We start from the raw sequence: 23,559 nt of genomic DNA on the forward strand, positions 1-23,559 counted from the left end.
TGGACGGCTCGCAGTATGACTCAGCTGGCTCTGGACTGGCCCTCCAGTGCCGATCCGGTGGGGGCCCGTGAATGAACAAATTCACCAATAATACTTGGGCACCCCTAGAATCAAGCCATAACAGCCTGCTAGCCTGAACCATAACATAAAATATCTATTTATTATCGATTTCTAAACAAACTGTACTGTACACTTTGCATGTCATTTCCTATCTACACTTTTTTATATAATATAGAGGTCCGGTCAGGTTGGGGAACATGCGCTGATACAGCGTGTTGCCGCACCCACCGCACAGCGAAACTCCTCAGGATCCTGGCCAGCGACCCCCCAGGCAGACACATGGTCCAGTCCCACCCTCCGGAAAAGACCTATCTGCCGCAGCCAGGTGTTACGTGGGCCTCCCCTTGGCCTGGTCCAGCCACTTGGGTCCTCAGCAATGAGGATCCTGTGACCCGGATCACCCTCAGGGAAATGCGCCACATGGCCGTAGTGCCGTAACTGACGCTCCCTCACAATGCAGGCAACGTGGCTCATTCAGGACTCCTCTAGCAACCGCTCATTCAACACAAAGTCAAATATATATAATACACAACATACAAACCATCTAAATTATGCACCTGTATATACAAAGTTACTACTGTAAACCTATATGCACTGTGAGCATTATGTTTTGGACCCATCAATAAAAATGGAAAATTAGTGGCACTGAAACCTTTAAAAGTTTCTGTGAGAAATGTGAGATTGGACAGTCACAGATCTAGACAGCTAACACACGAGTAAGGGTGAGATTCTTAATAGGCCTATTAAAGACAGAGCATGCACTTACACTAACAAATATCATGTAACATAAATATTGTTTTTGGCGTCGTCTGCCAGTTGCTGCAATCTTTCCGCAAACTCCAAAAATATGCATTTACGTTTAATTGTTCACGGCGAAGTTGTGAATAACTGAAACCGCTAAATCCAACTAGCGGGGGTCTGTATATCGACTAGAAAAAAAAAGACTAGAAAGATTAATATTTCTGGAAGAATCTTCAAAGGGCGACGTAATGGCGTGACCAGGGAGCATACATTAAGTGCTGCGATGAACGGCATGAAGTTACGGCGTCTCCCCACAGAGCCAGTTCTCTAAAGTGCTCACCCACCTCCAGGGTCAGACTGGCGGCCGGAGAGGGCGTCTGTGGAGGAGCAGCTGCTGCTGTACCGGTCTGTGGCGCACAGCGAGTTCGGGGACTCGGCGTGCTGGCCAGACGCCGGGCAATCGCAGGAACCGGCGCCCATTACGCCGTGAGCCGCGTTCATGGGGTCGTCTGGTCCCCGGCCCCCTCTGACCGGTTCTGCCCTCAGCACTCCTTCTGCCCTCAGCACTCCTTCTGCCCCAGCCGAGGATTCATTCTCTACAAAAAAATAATAATAATTAAAAATGTACAGGACAAGCTGGAGCGACAACTAGTGAAAATTCGTAAACTTTCTTTAGATCCCCTAAAAATCTTATCCACCCATTTCTTCACACCTACGGCATATTTGTCTTTTTACAGTTTAATTTAATCATGGCATTGCTTCATAGCTGAAAGTGTTTAATTAATGTTTTATAGCTCCACAGAATTTCAGTTTCACCATACCTTGCTATATGTTTGGGGAAAGTTTCTTGTTCACTGACAAAATTCCAGTTGTTTTTCATTAAATTGTCTGATTATGAATAAAGTTCTGGTGGATGGTGACCACGTAGGACCACGATTTACATGAGGAAGCGATGAATGGACAGGCCTTCGGCACAGGCTTGAAAAAATGTGCTTAAAAACAACACTCATTACAGAAAATTAGCTGACATACTATCGGAAGATGTCTATATACAAAGCAGTGTCTGAATATAATGGTTTGTGACTGTGTCTTTCCAAAAAAGGACAAAGCAGTACATATAGTCACGGTGCCTTGAATTATTAAAGAGATTAAATATTTTTTAATTAAACTTAAGGGAAAACTGCACATATAGTCGAAATTGCCCATACAGCCGTTCCATTAACACCAAGACCTCGTGGAAATATTTTACTGAAGGGAGAGGTGTGAAGTGATCATCCTTACGGGGGGGGTTATTGATTGGTGTCTTATTTGGATTCTGCCGTTTTCCTTGAACCTGCCTGTTGTTCATCTGCTGTCATCGTACTGGTACTGGGTCTGTCTGCCTTCATTTTCATGCTTGCTTACCGTATAAGAAGCTGGCACCATTTACCTTAATGGGGGGGGGGGGGGGGGGTCGGGGGGTAGGTGCACATACAGAGTCAGCCCCCAAATAATCGTATACTTTACAACCCCTCCTAAATCTCCTTGATGATTAATAAAGTTTCTAGGCTATCTATCCCTCTGTGAGACAATCAAGCCCCATATTCTCATAAGGCAGGTATGCTGCCTGGACAGCAGTGGGCATAGTGGTTAAGGGTGTAATCTTGGAATGTGGAGGTTACTGGTTCAGGCTTCAGTGATAGCTCTGCTGTATCAGTCTTGGAACCAGTACTTAAATACCGATAATATAACTTGTATAGCTATTCTAGCCAACGGTCCCTGCAGAAGAATAGGTACACCTAACCCTACTATAATAATCCTAAAAATCAGACTGATAATATAAAGGCACCGATTTTAGCGTAAAACATTTATCCACGCACTCATTTAGTCATCCTCCAGAAACAGACTCTGGCCATTTTCGTTGTTTAGGTTTTTTTCTCCGAAGAAGGGAGGTGCAGGTGGGGAAATGCATAATTAATCTGGGGGCTGTTTTACGCAACAGGAACTGAAAATAAATCTTAGCTTTTGCCTCCTGTCAGCTGCCCCCAGAAATGGTATCCTACCCAAATTCCCAGCATTTCCATTGCATGAGAGCTCAGAAACAGCCTGGTCCCCAGTCTCCCTTCTGGGTCTTAAATGGTTCAGAGAAGCAGATCAATAATAAATCCACCTTCCACGGACAGATTTGAATACTAACTATTAATGAATCGTTATTATGTGACTGCCCTACCCTGTTTATTTTTTCCCCGCACCTATCCCAAATTAATTATTTACTGCACTTTCCTGCGTTTTATTTAACATTTAATGTCTTATGATTTATTAACTTGTAGAACATGCTTGGCGTACTACGTTTAATAGGAATAAGCGCTGTTAGCGTGGCGGGGAAGGAAAATGTGGGCAATCTCAGGGCTGTACGGGCTGGTAATCAAACTTGCTAATTAAAAAAGCAGGAGGAAAACAAGGCGATTTATAAAGGGGGGCATGTTTTATATCCGAAGGCCCAGGACGTTGCCCGAATCAGCAATTATTTCGTCATCTGCCATTGTTTTGCGTCTCCCCACATATCCGTGAGACGTGCACAGGAAAGGAGAAATCACTTCGTCTGAGAAACAATTTCTTTACGGGGTAATTGTCGCGTTTACCTGCGCCTGAAGGGGCGCGGATGTCAATGCGCGTAACCGGGAGAGTCGCAGGATGCAGCGGATCTCAAAGGCTTATTGCCGCTGAGGAAAACATACGTGCGCATCTTCCTATAGGTTTCCTGTGTTTTGTTTACTTTACCATGCCATTTTCCTTTTCTTTAAAGGAATACTAAATATCAAACACACCCTGTCTAATGAAGTGAGAGGGCTGATCAGGAAAACGCTTTGATCCTGCTTCAAAGTCTTTTAAAAACGCCCGGGGGAGATTTAAAAATGTTTATAAGGCGCGGGGAACCTTGGGGTGACCAGGGGTGAAAGATGATAAAATGAACGTGTGTGTAGGGGGTCAGAGATTGTTTACAAAGTGTCTGTTTCCAGAAGGGTCTGTTTCCAGAAGGGTCAACTCAGGCACATAACCCGCAAAACCCAGAATGGCAGCGTTTCACACCGTACACTAAAACAGGACATCAATCCGCGATAACTACACTTATTGTTGTATTATCATCTCTTTTTGTCTGTTTGTAAACTTGGATTAATGCTAAGACTCATGGGTAAAGTTGCCCGCTAGCTCTTACTCCCGACTCCGGCCTGAGCACCCCCCCCGGCCCGGTAAATGTCCTCTGGTCCTTTTCCCAAAGGTAGGCTGCTTAATCCTTAATCCATTCTCACCCGAGGCGATCCGGAACACGTACAAACCCACGACAGCCGATGTTTATTAAAGCCGCGGGTTTAATGTTGCTTTTATACATCTAATATCATGCAGCGCCGCCTTTGAACCGGCATCCCGCTGCCGCTAATTAACCCCGATGTTTAACCACTGACGAGCCGCTTAATCGCTCCGTAAACAGCATATCATCATATGTCACATAATATTTTCTTTTTCTATATCACATGCAAGCCATGTGCAGTTAAAGTTGGTTTAAAAAGCCAACCATAATGTTTCTGTTCGCTTTACTCGTATTCCCCCACTTAATCCTGATCCGTGCTTGTATAACCCATCATTCTGTATTGAATCTGTGACAGGGTATTTGATTCATTATCAACAAGATTTGAGTTTGGTGCCTATGATCTCACCGAAACCTCAGAGAACAATGCAATCCCATCAGGAGCAACAGGAAAAGGGCACGCAGCGGTGAGCTGGGAGATAAAAGGGCTTCGGTTGATTTTGTCCAGTATTTGACGCCAGCCCTCCGTCCAGGACATTTTGGAAGGGGGAACTGGCTTTCGGGACTTCTAGCAAACGTGCATCATAGACTGAAAACTGTCGCAAGGTGAAGCAAAACCAAGTGGTTATTAAGATTGTGACCCACTTCCACCACAAGGTAAATGCGTTTAGAACAAACAAGGGCTTCGAACGCATTGCTGCTCTCTGGTTAAGGCATTTTGCAGTGTTGGGGCTGTATACGTGCATTATGCATGTATCTGTCAAAATGATGTCATACTCAGAGACAACTTACCAGCTTCTATAAAAGCGCTTTGCTCTTCACGTGTCATCATATCGCTTCCCCTTTCGTCCCTTTTTCCTGAATTTTTGGCTGCCATTAGATACTGTGGTGGTGAAATAAGTCGTTAAATCAATGTATGCTTATTATTACGACGATCCACATAAAAAGTGGACCTCGGCTTAACTGTATTCAGTTAGCCCACAACTACTGAGCAGTTAGGAAATGCACAGACGCCGCCGTTCGCAAAGAACGGGAGCGATGACGGCTTACGCGACGTCCTGCTCAGTGACACTGAATCCTTTAAAAAGAAGCGGCGTACTTTACCTGAGAGGACTTCCCTATGAGGAGACCGACAGCTCGCGATCGTGACTGGTTTCTAGTCCGGGAAGAATGACCAGTGGGTCCAGATGATACGGTGACCCACCCTCCCCAGCCCGTGACGTTTCTCCCATGCGAAGCTTCTCCTGACCTCCGCGCAGGGATGCTTGCTTTGAAATATCACTGTCAAGGGGTCTTTTCCGCCTCCTTCCTGCACTTGGATGATCCCTGGCGTTGGATGTAACTTGATAAAAGCGCTAAATGCGCGAGTCCCCGTGCGCAGCAAAGCCGGCAGCACTTAGCGGGGGTGCTGCTAGACCCAAAGAAAAGCCCCCGCGTTGTTGCTGAGAGAAGCACTGCGAGCATGTGCACCGACTGTTTGTGTTATTAAAATGGATGGATGGGTAGATGGTTTACGCTAATTTATTCTGATTAAAAGTTAAACCACAGAACGCTTGATGTTTCACATGAATAAACGGCACAGGGTGTTTATCTTAACGACACGTGTGCTTCAGTTTTCAGGTGAAGGTCTGCAGGAAAAAAACGACACAACTCAAACTATAAGGTTCCCTTTGGACAACTAAATGAAATCTGTTACCGGTGTTCGTTAGTTAGATGAGGCTCCCGCGTGACGCATAGGCCTGTTGGTGGTATAACTAGTACCGGGTAGAAGCATACAGTACCGCGCAAAAGCCTTAGGCAGTAATGGGAAATGTTTCAAGGTATTTATCTGGGTGGTAAGTGTACATTTTCTCAGAACGAAAATACCATTAAATAATATAACATGCAAATTATGAGTAAAATTAAAACTAACAGGAATTTCTTCTGTTCTCCAAAAAGTTACTGATAACTCGTTGGAGGGTTAGATGAACTGCGCTTCAGCTCCCAAACCTCTTCTCAGGGCACCTCAGCCATTCCACGTGTTTGTTACATCTTAGGCTACCACCCACTCATTTAACTCACTAATGAAACTAGTTTGAAAAATCAGTAAGACATTGATTAATCGTATGAGGTTGCTAACATGTGTACTAGATGGCTGCTGTAAATACTGGGGTGACTTTAGGAGAGGCTCTGAAATGGCTAAGCTGACACACTTTGACAGGCATAATATCATAGTTTTCCATCAACATGAAGATCATTTAAACAATTTTCTGTGACTGCCTCAGAGTTTTGCACAGTACTGTAACATATGAAAGGGTATAAATTAGCTATGATCGCGTTAAGCACATCGGCAAAATATGTAGGCCTGTCATACTTTGTTACACTTAAATAAACAGGTCTATTTGAATACGTTTCACTTTTTAGCTTATTATTAAAACACTGTACAATATAAGTTTGATTTCGTATTTGCTTTGCGTCCTACTAACCAGAATCAAGAAAAAAAACATGAATTATTAATCATTAACTTTGTTTTTTATAAATGAAAGTACTCATTTTGATGGTTTTGATGAATAATTTATGCTTGAAATTAGAGATGTAAAGTAAGATTTTTGTGGCTTGTGATTATGTAGTACAGCTAGCTTCTTCTCCACATCCCTGCGGTAATAAGCACTTGTGTTTGTTGTCTTCATTAGCGACTTTATTGTTTTTTGAAGATGCACATAAGGGAGTGACACACTTGGGACACTTCGCTCGCTTCTCGCGGTTTGTGGTTCTCCGTTCGCCTGTCCTTTCACGTCTCCTAACTGATACATGCCCTCCAGTCGGGGGAGCCGTCTATGGTACTGTGGTTAAGAAATACAAACCTACATTTTTAATCTTAATATCTGGATCTTCAAGCAGCCCCAGTCTTTGCTGTAAACAACGCCATCTTCAAATCAAACACCTCCACTGTCATGCATGAATTGGCTAATGGAATAAAGCAGATCAATTGCGAGGGAGGGGATGCATTAGACTGGGCAGCTTCGATGAGGATAATGGGCAGGCGGCTCACCAGTTAATGAACTTCGTAGTTTATATATGGGTCCCCCGGTTTTATCTGTCTGTCTGTCTGTCTGTCTGATCTGTGCATCCCATCTGTTCTGTGAATATGCTGTACCATCCTACATATGTCCTGGCTTCAGCCAACTATTGCACCGGATCATCATAATCTTAAGGTCCACTTCCAGGATCAGCCGAGTTTTGGACAGGCCTGGCCGTCATCTCCCTTTAAGTTACAATGGTTTCTGGTTTTCTTCTCATAACACCACAGAGCTGTTTATTTTTACCTTAGAAGTTCTAAAGAGTAATGCATCACATAAAAGAGTCGAACATGCCCCCTGGTGAACATGTACTGTCAATAGCAGGGTTAAGGTGATAGTGGGAGGTGTTCAGGATGAGTTGATAACTTGGTAATAGTTTCGTAAGTAGGAATCGTAATTCCATGTTGCCACTGCGTTTTGGGACCGACAGTCCTCAAACTGTACAGTTTCTCGTCAGTTTGCTGATAGTCTGACATTTGCTATTGCCGGTGGGGAAAGGAGAATTTTAGGTATGTAAATCCAAACTGAAGCAAAGGTGTGCCAGCATATCACACCAAATACACCGTCAGTGCTGGCATATCACACCAAATACACCACCAGTGCCGGCATATCACACCAAATACACCACCAAATACACCGTCAGTGCCGGCATATCACACCAAATACACCGTCAGTGCCGGCATATCACACCAAATACACCGTCAGTGCCGGCATATCACACCAAATACACCGTCAGTGCCGGCATATCACACCAAATACACCACCAGTGCCAGCATATCACACCAAATACACCGTCAGTGCCGGCATATCACACCAAATACACCGTCAGTGCCGGCATATCACACCAAATACACCGTCAGTGCCGGCATATCACACCAAATACACCGTCAGTGCCGGCATATCACACCAAATACACCGTCAGTGCCGGCATATCACACCAAATACACCACCAGTGCCGGCATATCACACCAAATACACCGTCAGTGCCGGCATATCACACCAAATACACCACCAGTGCCGGCATATCACACCAAATACACCGTCAGTGCCGGCATATCACACCAAATACACCACCAGTGCCGGCATATCACACCAAATACACCGTCAGTGCCGGCATATCACACCAAATACACCACCAGTGCCGGCATATCACACCAAATACACCACCAGTGCCGGCATATCACACCAAATACACCGTCAGTGCCGGCATATCACACCAAATACACCACCAGTGCCGGCATATCACACCAAATACACCACCAGTGCCAGCATATCACACCAAATACACCGTCAGTGCCGGCATATCACACCAAATACACCGTCAAGTCCAGCATATCACACCAAATACACCGTCAGTGCATGACGTGCACAGTGCCACAAGTTGCCCACTCTAAATGAGACTGAAGCTTTGCTGTATTCAAATTTCTCCAAGTTTACAAGCCTGCCAATTTACACTCATTAGACGTCGCATTACTGTTGCATTTTAAGAGACACCCTGTTGTGTTTGCATATGTTTAGAGTACAAGAGGCATGTTAATTGAAACATTAAGATGTGAGCGTATTTGTCTACGAGGGCACTGCCAGATGCTTCGTTCCAGGGAAAATGGCTTGTAAATATTAATTTGTAAGCCTGCTTGGGAATACAGCGACGGTACAGACTCCTCATTCGACCCGGCATCCTGACACGCGCTGTAAACAGATGGAGTGATGGGATGTAATGCCTTACGCCTGTGAACTATTGATTTACTATTGATGTCTGTCAACAAGCTCCTAGTTAGACGTTTCTTTTCTGTGAAACATTGGGACTCGGTGCGGGCCATTGTTCTTCCTTGACGTTGAGGACTGAGGAATAAGTGGTCTGCAGGGCGGTCTGCAGGGCTGCACGCTAACAACCCTACTCTGAACGTGACAGGGATGTCTGAGATAATGTGACCTGTCCTGCGTGTCCTGACATATGTTCAAGGGACACAGCTGGTGACAGAAATCAGAGTGGCACCTCCCTCGATGTTTGCCAGACCATATGCGGACAAGTATGATGGGAAGCAGCCTGAGATCACATGCAGAGGTGGATGGGCTGCAGGGCAGACTGCAGAGAGACCCATGGCCCCTGGGCTGCGGGGCAGACTGCAGAGAGACCCATGGCCCCTGGGCTGCGGGGCAGACTGCAGAGAGACCCATGGCCCCTGGGCTGCGGGGCAGACTGCAGAGAGACCCATGGCCCCTGGGCTGCGGGGCAGACTGCAGAGAGACCCATGGCCCCTGGGCTGCGGGGCAGACTGCAGAGAGACCCATGGCCCCTGGGCTGCGGGGCAGACTGCAGAGAGACCCATGGCCCCTGGGCTGCGGGGCAGACTGCAGAGAGACCCATGGCCCCTGGGCTGCGGGGCAGACTGCAGAGAGACCCATGGCCTCTGGGCTGCGGGGCAGACTGCAGAGAGACCCATGGCCCCTGGGCTGCGGGGCAGACTGCAGAGAGACCCATGGCCTCTGGGCTGCGGGGCAGACTGCAGAGAGACCCATGGCCCCTGGGCTGCGGGGCAGACTGCAGAGAGACCCATGGCCTCTGGGCTGCGGGGCAGACTGCAGAGAGACCCATGGCCCCTGGGCTGCGGGGCAGACTGCAGAGAGACCCATGGCCTCTGGGCTGCGGGGCAGACTGCAGAGAGACCCATGGCCCCTGGGCTGCGGGGCAGACTGCAGAGAGACCCATGGCCTCTGGGCTTCAGGGCAGACTTCAGAGAGACCCATGGCCTCTGGGCTGCAGGGCAGACTTCAGAGAGACCCATGGCCTCTGGGCTTCAGGGCAGACTGCAGAGAGACCCATGGCCCCTGGGCTGCAGGGCAGACTGCAGAGAGACCCATGGCCTCTGGGCTGCAGGGTAGACTGCAGAGAGACCCATGGCCTCTGGGCTTCAGGGCAGACTGCAGAGAGACCCATCCTGACACGAACCCTCTGGGGTGATTGTTTAGACCTGTGAGGCTCGTCCTTGTCTTTCTGGGGCGTTTGTGTGTTTGCAAATTAGTCACTCGCATGAAAGCACAAATTAGCAGTGCAGCTACTCATTCATGTACAGTTTTCTCCAAGTTTATGCGCAGCCATTATCGGCGTCTTCTGTGAAAACAGCAGAGAAGAAAAAAAAGCTTTTCTGTGTATTTTCTGTAATCCTGCCCTTATTTGTGCTTTTAATGTGACATCACATTTCTCACCAGTCGGTCTCACCAATGTCGGCCTATTACGTATGACAATATCAATATAAATTATATATATATTCTTTTTTTATAAAGTAAGCAACTATTTTAAGTAATAGAAATTCGAAAAGCCAGATTTGGTTATTTCAAGGCCCTCTCATTATTCTACCAAATTGTTTAAAGAGGGAATCTGTAGCTAAAAGGAATCCAGAGTGAACAGAAGATAGTTTGCCCAAAATCTTGCAGACATTCCCACGCAGCAAATGGGGAAATCCTAAAGAGTGGTGTCTCAAATCTGTCCGAGGCCTTAAATCTGCATGGAGTCTTGGAGATGAACATTCAGCGCTAATGTCAAAGCAGCTTGAAGCATGTATATGTCTGGGATACTCACACGCACTTCCTGGGTCTCTGCAGAACGGTCGATTGGCGTTACTTGGGAGAATAACACTCATCACCCCAGCAGAGAGGAACCGCAGCCCTGTGACGCCTCATAGTGCCAACTGGCACGGCTCTCCTTCCACGGACGTCGATTGTCCTCTGGCCATTAGCTTCTACCCATGAGAGGGACTGATCTCCCAATTCATTAGGCCCACACTAATGTCATCTCAGTCTAATTGAGCACTATTGTGTCATACAGTTTCTTCATCTACTCCTGAATGTTCCAGGACACCTTCTGTACTTCCATTGTGATCCACAGTGAGCCGAATCACAGTGTGGCCAGAACGTTCTGGAGATTGACAGTGGAAATAGAAATCCGAAGCCCCAAATTAAGACTATAGAAAAATGACCTTATAACATAAAATGTATCAAGGAAATATTGAAAAAAGGGAAATTAGATTCTTTCAAGTCAGACTGTATATGACTTAAGTCAGCTGGGGATTCTTTATATAGCAAAGGAAGTCTGGTTTCCTAAGGCAATGGACCCTCAAGAGACCCCATAATAATCCACGGGGTCCTCGTCAAATCCTAGAAGTTATTCAACCCAATAAGTGGCTAAATAGATTTTTTTTTCTATTAACAGAATGATCTACAGATGATTTGATTGCTGAACTTCTGTTTCAGGCAGAGTCTATTTTATCTCATATTTAATATTTAGTTTTTTTAAAGGCTGGAATTATGGTTCCTTTAACAGCTCTCTTCTGCAGTTCATATTAGTTAATAGAGCGAATATTGGCTCAGTTTTTTTTCCCATCTATAGGTTTTGGTATTACGATGTGGGCAGTGGCCCCGTAAGATTCACAAGTTTAAGATAATTTTGTTGATTTTTATCGAGTTGCTGAAAAATCCTTCTGTCCTTCCCACATAACGTACCTTGTAATTCCCCCCGTTGCGCTGGGTGTGTGGGCTTCAGCATGTTAGGGCAGACAGCCGTCACTGGACCTTTGGTGCCTAAAAAATCAAAAACTTTTTCAGTGGAGTGTTTTTAGACACTGCTGTCTACTCTGTGAACTAGTATTGATTTTTTCCAAATTATTTTCAGGAGTAGGGGGCTTGGGGGGGGGGCTTTTCACAGGCTCAGTGCGGGAGCCACTGGAGTCGCGGGCCGATCGGGGCTTTGGCCCAAAACGCAGCCAATGATGACTAATCGATTGGGGGGGGGGGGGGGGTTACGAAAAGCTTGCTTTTAGTGTAATGATGCTCTGACATCAGCGCTTTTCTGTAAAGTATTGTCCTGTTGTTATTGTACAAGACAGATTATGATTGTGCTTCAGACGGTGCACATTATGGGATGCTCTTAAACCGGCATTCATAACGGAGACCTACTGGCCGTGTCACACTGATAATAAGGGCGGTGATTCATGCGTACTCTCAGAGACGAGGCTGCCCCACGGCGGCTGCCTGTGCTCCGTATCTGTCCTTTGCTCGTCGAGATCTCTGATCCTTTCCCATTTTTCCTTCTCATTCTTTCTGCTCTCAAGAGCCAAAGTTACATTTATGCTCTCATGCTGGTTTTTTTTTTCCTTTCTCTTTTTCCACGTCAATCCATCTCCCTCGTCACTGCTGCTAATAAGCACTCGGTTACATCTCATTACGGGGTTAATTGGAACGAATATAAAGCCCGTCCTCCCCCCCTCTGACGGCGACGTGTCTCAGAACGCCGTAGCTCACAGAGATCTCCGAGAATATCAAGGGCGAGAAGTTTCTCTCCGGCGCTGCGTAGGTCTGACTCCATCTTCAACGTCAGTCTTGTTTTCCGAGTTGTTCTCGTGGGGGGGGTGCTGCGGCTCTGATCTGAAATGAGTTAGGAGAGAGAGCTTAATTGTAGCTTGCATCCAGATTCTGCACTGGTCACAGAATTGTCGAGATAAGCGGTTATGTGCATTTATAACCTTATAATTCAATAACAAGATCAGGTGCTTCGTCAAGTTAATTGGGTTCTTTTGCTAATGGGTGAAATGTCCTTGCTTACTTGGTCACCTAAGTCAGGCGTGTTTATGTAATTTATGGGGATCAGTTTCATTAATTCCCCATATTCCCATCACATGTGCTTGGCTGGACCCCCCCCCCCCAAGGCTGAGCTGTGTGTGTCACGGTGGGGCCTGCCCATTACCCCCCCCCCCCCCCCCCATGGCTGAGCAGGAACCTTCTCCTGAGGAGAGGAGCGCTCTGCAGGACCTAAATAATAAGGGCAGTCGCCAGAGAAACTTTAGGCCCAAAAAAAATTAATTTCCGACTTGTTACCTTTTTCCTGCGGTTTCCCTCACTGCCCTCGTAAGAATTTGATTCCCGGGTCCTTCCCGGTACGCCGGTCCGGCTTGGGGGGTGCGCGCATCTTTACTCATCCTAGGTTTTCTTGGACAAATATTGACTTTGGGATCTGATTATTAAGCGATTTCTGTGAAACTTCAATTTGCACATTGAACAATCATTTTTATAGGTGTTACAGGCCCACTCCACACCCCCCCCAAGGTCCTGAAACCGATTATGCCAGAAGATAATTGCTATGAAGATTTTTTTTAAGGAACTGAATTGGTTTGACAAACCTGGAAGTTGTTAAGTACTGTTCAGCTCCGAAGAATACATCTGCTGACGACTCACAAAGACGTGGTGCGGCGGATCTTCCCCGTGAGCTCAGGTGGGCGGGAGGCTTCATCCTCCCTATTATCTGCGCTAATGACATTCCACGTCTTTGTTCAATTACGGCCGATAGGATGAGCAATTAATTAATAACTATTCCGATGGATAAATTGTGCCAGATTCAGCAGGAGCGTAGCGACGGCTTTGCGCGGCTCTGCCTTTCCGTCTGATTTCCCGTATCCCATCTTCGGGGACCTGACCGTCACCAACACGCGTGGCGTCCTGTCGAATCCCTTTGACTTCTTTCATTTGCCTATAAATTATATGGAGTCTGTGACGCTTTTACAGACCTGCGATGTGTACGTAACACGCCTCTCGGGGTGTCTTATTATAGATATTAATAGCACTTTTCTTGGGGGGGGTGGGATCCTTAGGTTATACGCGTAGTCTATGAAAAATGATACATTAACAAAGTACATCTTAGCAACCTGCATTGTATAATTTTCCCATAAAGGGGAAACATTTAAGTGTAGAACGGAGGAATTATATGTCTCGGAATAGGTGTCTTAATAGTGATATCACAGGGCTGTGAACAAAGGATCCGGGTTCACGGTGGACCTGAGACCCGAGAAGATAAAGGCTGTCTGGCCATTTCCATCTGGTCCATTAAGGTCACGCTCGGCTCCTCCGCGCAGGAGCACCGATGACTGACAGCGCCTGCCGGGCGGATGGAGCGCCCCTCCGCGACACCTCGTTAGGGCTGAGATGGCTCCAAAAAGGGGGGGTGGGGTCCGGTTATCAAATTAATTGCCGTCATAATCCGGTGAAGTATGTGCGGAAAAATTATACGCGGTTCGATTAACACATAACACGGATGTCAAATCCCCAATGAAACTCTGATCAATAAAACAACGGGCGTGTTGTTAAAAGCTGCCGCTGAGAGCCGCCTTTCAGGGGTGAGCAACCCTTTTAATATAAACGGATTTCATCTTTCCGCCGTGTCACCTAAATCACCGCGATGTTTGTGTATACAATTATAATCAGATAATAGATTGAGCCCGTGGATGGATTACTGACGATCTCTGTGACCTCATGCATCACACCTTGTCATGTTCCCGGAAAATGCTCGCCTAACAATCTGTTGATCGCCGCTCCACTTCCGTTCCGTTCCTGCCTGTTGCCGCGCACATTACTCTGACCTATTGCCTATCGTGATGCTAAAATCAATATGCGGTATTACAGACTTTAATGAACGAAACTAATAAACGTTTCCTTTCCGAACTACTGACCTCTCCAGATCTACCTAGAGGTACGTCCGCTGCGTTTCCTCTGTGTCCCTCATAGTGACGGTCACTTAAATAGTTGATCATCTCCTTTTCTTCCTAGAGGCGCAGAGGCAGGGCAGGTGGGGGCCCCCGAGCTGGGAGGGGGGCCCCGCAGACGGTTGCATACAGTATAGTACATTTCAATGGCAGATGCACTTTAGTGGTGAATTCTGTTAGTGAGTTGCTAGTGAAAGTAAAGGTCTTGTTTTTATTAAATTCTTTTTGTTGGTATTATTAATTTACACTTCACAGTAAAATAAAGGTAATATATGTTACCATGCTGCGGGGGGGGGGGTAGTTAGGGGCCCCTTGGAGTTTTTTGCCGTCCCTGTTAGTTCCTACTTAATGACGGGCAGTGGGGGGGCTCGGTATATCAGACATTTTATTTGGGTGTCCCTCACATACCCAGACCAGAGTGTCTGCTCCGCTAGTGGAGGAACAGGCGTGTTGTAGCATAGACTGATCTAATTGCTATTACCCTGCTACATACCGACTCACTCATTAGGCATTTTTGTCTACGTAATGCATTATTAAGCAGCGGTACCTTTGTGTAGCGAGTCAGCACTTGTCACCTGGAGCCCAGAACACTGCAAGCTGAGTGGCGTGGGACTCTGCCCCCGGTCCTCTGCAGATACTGTGACAGCACGTCTTTTTGTGCACGTACAGAGAGTGACTTCCCGCTGATCACACACTGCTAACGGGTGGCTTTCATGTTGCCATGACGATTGATGTCATGGATTGTCATCTACGCTTAATTTGTGTTAAGATGCCTGTTTACAGCCGTAGCCAAAAGTTTTGAGAATGACACAGATATTAATTTTCACAAAGTCTGCTGCCTCAGTTTTTATGATGGAAATTTGCATATACTCCAGAATGTTATGGAGAGTGATCAGATGAATTGCAATCAATTGTAAAGTCCCTCTTTGCCATGAAAATGAACTTAGTACCAAGAAACCCGTTTCCACTGCATTTCAGCCCTGCCACAAAAGGACCTGCTGACATAATTTCAGTGATTTTCTCGTTAACACACATCATCCTGATTGAGTTAGAATAGCAGACTGGATACTTTAATAGTAGAGTGGTGCTTGAAAAAATTGTTCTTCCTCTGTTAACCATGGTTACCTGCAAGGAAACACATGCAGTCATCACTGCTTTGCACAAAAAGGGCTTCACAGGCAAGGTTATTGCTGCTAGTAAGATTGCACCTAAATCAACTATTTATCAGATCATCAAGAACTACAAGGATAGAGGTTCAGTTGTTGTGAAGAAGGCTTCAGGGCGGCCAAGAAAGCCCAGCAAGCTCCGGGACCGTCTCCTACACCATTCATGTGTGGGGCTGCTTCTCAGCCAAGGGAGTGGGCTCACTCACAATTTTGCCTAAGAACACAGCCATGAATAAAGAATGGTACCAAACTTCTCCCAATCATCCAAGAACAGTCTGGTGACAAACAATTCCTTTTCCAGCATGATGGAGCACCGTGCCGTGAGTAAAAAACGATAACTAAGTGGCTCAGGGTACAAAACATCGACATTTTGGGTCCATGGCCAGGAAACTCCCCAGACCTTAATCCCGTCGAGAACTTGTGGTCAATCCTCAAGAAGCAGGTGGACAAACAAAAGCCCACAAATTCGGCCGAACTCCAAGCATTGACTATGCAAGAATGGGCTGCCATCAGTCAGGATTTGGCCCAGGAGTTGATTGACAGCACGCCAGGGCGAATTGCAGAGGTCTTTTAAAAGAAGTGCCAACACTGCAAATATTGACTCTTTGCATAAACTTAATGTAATTGTCAAGAAAAGCTTTTGTCACTTATGAAATGCTTGTAGTTATACTTCAGTAGCCCATAGAAACATCTGACAAAAAGATCTATGAACGCTGTAGCAGCAACCAATATTTGTGTCATTCTCAAATCTTTTGGTCATGGCTGTACTGACTCTTGAGCTTTGAGCACCATCGTGCCCCCAGGATGGTCACCAATCTCAGGGACCTGGACCGGAGCTCCTCCCTCACTGACTGGCTTCCAAACTCCCCATCTGATGGACTGCAGGTGGCCAATAGCTGCATCGCTAAAGGCCAGTTCATTCTTGTATCTTCTGCGTTTACCTTTGCTTGCGGGTGATGGCACATGACGTCAGTGTTGTCATCAGGGGTTGGCTGCAGATGGCTGCGGTGGGTGTGTGTAGCCCAGATATTTATGTCTAGCGGAAGTCATGCGCGTCCGTGCCCATCCACCACGCATGTACAAGATAATTGATTAGGTATTTCCAGTAGGTGGCAGCGTGGACCTTCATAGATCAGCGGTCAGCGACTAGAGAGTAGAGAAAGAGTAGAGAAAGAGTAGAGAAAGAGTAGCTGTTGTTGTAGTAGTAGATATGGTGAGGGCGAAGTGAAGCTGGGTCTGCGGTATCAAGCTACCACCCTGATCCTGATCTCTATGACTAAGGAGAAGGAGCAGCACAGGACGTACACTCCTCTCGAGATTTACGGGACGCTGGTGGAGAGGGTTGTCAGCTGCAGGTACCTCTGTGTAGGGCTGTGTGAAATCATATCACCATTTTATAGTGCATTGCGCAATAATCACCAGAGTTTTAGATGATGGGCAAAACATTTGTCCGAATGGCGGCTTTTCGGTGCTATACAGACATTTACCTATGCCCACAATTTGGTAAGCAGATTAGCAGTACACCTAAAATACTTATGAGGAGTGTATTATGGTGCACAAAAGTAAATCTATATAAATTTGCCGTGTACTTCGGCCCGTGGCATCGCCCCCGTGTACGGCGGCTTGTGGCATCGCCCCCATGTACTTCGGCCCGTGGCATCGCCCCCATGTACGGCGGCCCGTGGCATCGCCCCCATGTACGGCGGCTTGTGGCATCGCCCCCATGTACTTCGGCCCGTGGCATCGCCCCCGTGTACTTCGGCCCGTGGCATCGCCCCCGTGTACTTCGGCCCGTGGCATCGCCCCCGTGTACGGCGGCCCGTGGCATCGCCCCCGTGTACGGCGGCTTGTGGCATCGCCCCCATGTACTTCGGCCCGTGGCATCGCCCCCATGTACGGCGGCCCGTGGCATCGCCCCCATGTACATCGGCCCGTGGCATCGCCCCCATGTACTTCGGCCCGTGGCATCAGCTGTGGCTGCACTCAGGCAGGCGCCTCCGGAGCCTGACGGCCGGGACTGAGAGGCTGAGGAGAAGCTTCTGCCCCCAGGCCATTAGCATCATTAACACCACTGATTAAAAACTAAAATAAGCTCTGACTGCAACCTGCACTGCTGCAATATTAGCTCATATTTTCTCATAACTTTTATCTTTACTTTTTATGCTCTGTATATATTGCTAAATTTTTAAAGCTTATTTAATTAACTTACTTTATGTTTATTTGATATCACTCTACCTGGTTTATTGCCTAGTCTGGAGAAGCAGCAGTTGCATTTCACCGCTGCTGTACAGCCACATTCATGCATGTGACCAAGAAAAATCTTGAATCTTTATTCCTTTAGGTGTCTGCGCCTCTGCTCAGATCTGTGTCTGATTTCCTCATGCTCGCAGTGGAGGTGACCCGTGAGCATGTTTTTACATGCAGTCATTTTTAAGGTGACAGCGACGCATTGTTCTGTCATGCATGTTGCTGAGAATGCGTCCGTTGCTCTGCAGGAACCTTCGGCAGCCTTGATTTCCATTTCCCCTCGGGCCCAGTTACAAACATGCAGCCTACGCGTGTCACAGTCATGTGACGCAGGAACCGTGCACGGGGGAATCGGCAGGTGAAGCGGTGCTTTGAGATAAACGTTGTACTTCTGTCAGCCACGGTGGACTGGGGAGGGGGGGCAGTTTTACATTTATGGAGATGCCGGTGGCGTGTCCTGTACAAATGACAGCCATCGATGCGTCTTTCAGCCCAGGCGTTCAGCTTCCCTTGTGTACAAACCAGCATATGATCGAATAACTCGCTGATGCAGTGACTTATTCTGATAGAGGTGAATTCCCTGTAAGCAGGTGTACAGCAGGTTGCTGATTTCACCTATCCTCTGTCACCTATCCTCTGTCACCTATCCTCTGTCACCTATCCTCTGTCACCTATTCTCTGTCACCTATCTTCTATCACCTATCCTCTGTCACCTATCCTCTGTCACCTATTCTCTGTCACCTATCCTCTGTCACCTATTCTCTGTCACCTATCCTCTGTCACCTATTCTCTGTCACCTATCCTCTGTCACCTATCCTCTGTCACCTATTCTCTGTCACCTATTCTCTGTCACCTATCCTCTGTCACCTATTCTCTGTCACCTATCTTCTATCACCTATCCTCTGTCACCTATCCTCTGTCACCTATTCTCTGTCACCTATCCTCTGTCACCTATTCTCTGTCACCTATCCTCTGTCACCTATTCTCTGTCACCTATCCTCTGTCACCTATTCTCTGTCACCTATCTTCTATCACCTATCCTCTGTCACCTATCCTCTGTCACCTATTCTCTGTCACCTATCCTCTGTCACCTATTCTCTGTCACCTATCCTCTGTCACCTATTCTCTGTCACCTATCCTCTGTCACCTATCCTCTGTCACCTATTCTCTGTCACCTATCTTCTATCACCTATCCTCTGTCACCTATCCTCTATCACCTATCCTCTGTCACCTATCCTCTGTCACCTATTCTCTGTCACCTATCCTCTGTCACCTATCCTCTATCACCTATCCTCTGTCACCTATCCTCTGTCACCTATTCTCTGTCACCTATTCTCTGTTACCTATCCTCTGTCACCTATTCTCTGTCACCTATCCTCTGTCACCTATCCTTTGTCACCTATCCTCTGTCACCTATCCTCTGTCACCTATCCTCTATCACCTATCCTCTGTCACCTATCCTCTGTCACCTATCCTCTGTCAATAGTGTAGACTGAGAGAATGGTCTGCATCATCACCGTACTTCCTTAAATGTTTAACATTTCCTGATTGGTTGCTTGATTTCATTTGGCTAATTCTATTTGCCTTAAAGTGGATTCAGTTCATCAAATGCTTTGGACTAGAATGGAGGGATGGACTGCATATCAATACCTGAACCAAATGCATGGTCAAAAGCTGAGTGACTTTGGCATGTTGTGCAATTCCCCTGATTATCAATGGGTATCATTCATATTAACAGTTTGGGGATGGGAGTAATTAAAAAAGGTGACTGTTAATGACCTCAGACATGACACAGTATAGGGGTAAGGCCCCCCCTTCACAAGAGGGTGACAGGGATGGAAGGCCTGGTCTGCGGAGGCTCCGGCCGCAGGGACTGTTCGAGAGCCTTCTCCAAGTAAGATGTCTGCCATTACTGCGTCACCTGCGGGCCGCGGGCCTCTGGATTCCTCGCACCATTAAGCGCTTAAGTGTTGCAGGGAAACACTTTCTCCCCCCTCATTATGAAAAGGAGTTTTAATTAGAGTAATGCGAGGAAATGAGGCAGGGGCAGCTGGGCAGCTGCCTTCTTGATTCCGCCTCTGATGTTGGTATGACCCCCCCCCCCCCCCCCAAAGGAGTCACATGGGCAAGGGGGCAGCAGAGTGCTCTGACAGGCTGGGGACCGGGGCCACGCTGACGCAGAGCCTGAGCCCCCTGATATCAGACATCTGAAGTCCTGCTTTTTAATGGTGCTGTTAAGTAGCGGCGCTTGGAATCTCGCTGTTTATAACGCTTCTAAATTGGCGTAAATATTAGTTGTAATGATTCCAGCTGATTGGCTTGAGGCCAGGAGCCGTTTCTTGGAAGGCAGACGTGTCTGATCGCGAGCCACCATGAGGGGTGGGTGGGTGCCAACCCTTAGCAGGCCGCTGGCAGGGGGCTCTGCAGAGCGTGACCAAGGGGGGGGGCAGAGCGGCAGGCTTCTAGGGACTCCATGAGATTTAAAGATTACTGCTAACAATTCCCAGGGCCAGCAGGGAAACCACAGAGTGTCGTTTCTGACATACGATATTTAGGATTCTGTTATTATTATTATTATTTTAACTTTTCTCCTATTGGCAGGAATCTGATTTGTCTCCTTCATCCTCACCGGCATCGTTGGCGTCTGCAGCGATCCACCTCACCGAGATTGCGTTTGGGGGGGCATCACTGAAATTGCGTTTTGGGGGGGGGGCTATTCCCCTGTGTCTGCTTCCCCCAAGAAAACTTTGGCTGCTCTCAGTGACTTTTCCTGGCGACAAGAGTGTTTGGGGGGCACTGCGGAGCGCGATCGAATCCGGCGATTAACACGCATCCTGTAACCCCAGCCTGTCTGCTCATGCTCATTTTCTAGGCTCTTTAAGTGAGATCAAGTTCCTATTTACCCAGCCTAGCATAACCCCCCCCCCATCCCTGATTAGGATCACTACGGGAAAATCATCTGGTGGTTCTTGGAAATCCGTTCACCGATGCTCAGCTCCCGCATGCATGTCGGATCGCGTGTCACCCATCCATTCAAGTCCTCGTCACCTGTCGAGGCCGCAGGGATGAGCTCCTGCCCGCTTGACTGTGGCACCGGGGCAGAATAAGGCCGATGCCCAAAGCCACCCTCCTCCGCACTGACTTTGAGTGTGCGAGTTCCTTGCCTGAAAGTTATCGAGCCCCAGCCAAGGATGTGTCCCAGCTTCTTTGGGGACGGAGACTTGGGGTGAATTCATAAAGAGCGACCTGCTGTGACAGGAGGGGACACGCAGAGCCACTGGAGGGCGGACAGCCATGAGTGGCACAGGCAGGCCTGGGGCGTTACCCACGGGCAGCACCGGGACCCCGAAGTGCGGGGAACCTGTAGGTAGGCACGAGGCGTGCCATCTGGACATGACGGGGGAATTGGGCAGCGCACAAGCGCCAGGCCCGTGTCAGCATCGTAGCGGCGCTCCCGGCCGCTTATGAACAGATGTTCTGCGCTGTGCAGGCTCTGGAGGGACGGCGCGTCGAGCAGTGGGCCCCCGCGTCCCGGGGCTTCGACCTTGAGGACGGGCCGCACGGATGCCTGTCACACGGGGAAAAAAAATAGTAAAACAGTGAAAAAAAGAATGAGGCCGTTGAGGTCTGAAAGAGAGACAGAACTTTGAGAGCTCTGCCTAAGAGGGGCATGCAGTGACACGGAGTGACATGGAGTGATGTGGAGTTTCATGGCTTAAAGTTTCTGTGTGACACTTCCCAGTCGCTGATGAGGATGATCTCGATGAGTTGAATGTTTGTCACAAGTCATTCGATTGGCCAATTGTCCATACCATAACATCCAAATCAATCATTACTGGAAAATACGACAATACATGTTGTATTAATAAATGAATTTAATCTGATTATTAATGCTTCTAATTTTTAGGAAGCTCATGGCAAAGAAACCAAGGTGGATGAGAGAAGAGAAACAGCCAAAAAAAGATGATATTCAGTGAGCCTCATTAGGGAATTCAGAAGTCTATAATCATTAATCAGCCTGCTGTACTTTGTCAGTTCGGTGGCCGGGAGGTAGATGAGGTTTCGGGCGCCTCCGTAAAATGATTTGGTCCCGGTCGGGATGTCCGGTGACAGTTTAGGGCGGACCGCTCACCTTTTAGGGGAAAGGAACGGCGTTACCCATGGGCCAGGATTTACCGTCGGACCAGCATTTGGGAACAAAAATAAAACGACAATAATAATAAAAAGCAGTGTCTTTTGAAGGGAGTCCGATCAAACCGGGCACCCAGCTGTGCTTACTAAACACGGGCGCCTAATGGCAGCGGCGGCCGGCTTAATCACACGGAGCCGCGGGAGAAACAACACAAGAGCAGATAAGATACACTTAGAGTAATGAAATGCGGGGCTATCTGTAAAGTGCAAGGCAAAGTTTAATAAAAGCCGACCGGGATCTGCTGTCACCGGGAAGCCTGTCGCCATTTAATGAACTGAAACTCAATTAGACGGCACGTTTTAGGTATTGATCTGCCCGTGTGTGTTTTTCTTTGTCGCGTTTACGCTTTTATTGCGCGTTTGAATCGGCAAAATGCGCCCTTTCGCCGCAGTCGATCTGAAATCTGTAATGCCTGTAAATAATGTGTAAAATGCATAAAGCCGGTCTGCTGGCCTGTTGACTGACATCGCACTTTACAGGGGCGACATTTTCTCATCTCCTCGCGCTTATTATTTATTCAACAAATTTGCCTGCTTTCTTGCTGACAGCGGTTGTATTTATACAAGTAAACCCTGCGCTGCAAAATGTTTATCACTTTATAAACGAAAAGCCTTATGCTTTATTTATGCGCGGTGATGAGAGACAACAGCGCTGAATTGATGTTTACCTAATAAGAAGCCTAAAATAATGTTTTGTTCGGAGTTTTCGGGGTTTATGATTCTCGGTGCAGGGGTGCAGTGGACGTGGCGCGTTATAGAGGCTGCAGTTGGCTTCTATAAAAAAAAAACCCGAGCATCTGTTGAAGCATACATTAAGTTTAAAAATAAGTGTGCAGAGATCACCCGGTAAAGTACAGTTAAGCAGATGTCGTTTCAAAGTGCCAGATGGAACAATGAAACGGGGATTGGAAATTAAAAGCGCAGTGAAAGGTCAGACCGATTAAGCAAGGCGCGTCGGCCGCCATATGACAATTAAGGCGACTTTAAAGCACTCGGGCGATGGTTTGCTTGGTGGCTGTCACCGGGGACGACTTCTTGGGGGAGGGTAGGCGGCATTAAATGTGTCTGCAGTTGGAAGGCTCTTGCGCTGAAGTGCATTTACACCAGGTCAAGGTTAATGACCTGCGCAGATAAACCCGATAGAAAGTCTCCCGGCGTGGAGGGGGACCTAAGTCCGCCCGTGTTAAGGAGCCAATAAATTATAAGCGCTGACGTGAAGTGACATTGAGAAGTAAAAAGGCTGCAGAATTAGAGCGGCGCACCGTGCGCGTTGTTCCCCG

At 47.4% G+C, this 23,559-nt stretch overlaps 1 long non-coding RNA gene across 1 annotated transcript; it reads right to left on the bottom strand.

Annotated features, from left to right (window-relative positions):
• Window positions 1–1,308: 1,308 nt before the first annotated feature.
• Window positions 1,309–5,269, bottom strand: LOC111834549 (uncharacterized). The gene is made up of 3 exons (XR_002836030.2): window positions 5,192–5,269; window positions 4,880–4,970; window positions 1,309–1,397 (listed from the first exon to the last, which is right to left on the bottom strand). It is a non-coding gene; the product is annotated as an uncharacterized lncRNA (long non-coding RNA).
• Between the last annotated feature and the right edge of the window lie 18,290 nt (window positions 5,270–23,559).

This window comes from Paramormyrops kingsleyae, chromosome 8 (assembly GCF_048594095.1).
Source record: "Paramormyrops kingsleyae isolate MSU_618 chromosome 8, PKINGS_0.4, whole genome shotgun sequence".
Lineage (NCBI taxonomy): Eukaryota > Metazoa > Chordata > Actinopteri > Osteoglossiformes > Mormyridae > Paramormyrops > Paramormyrops kingsleyae.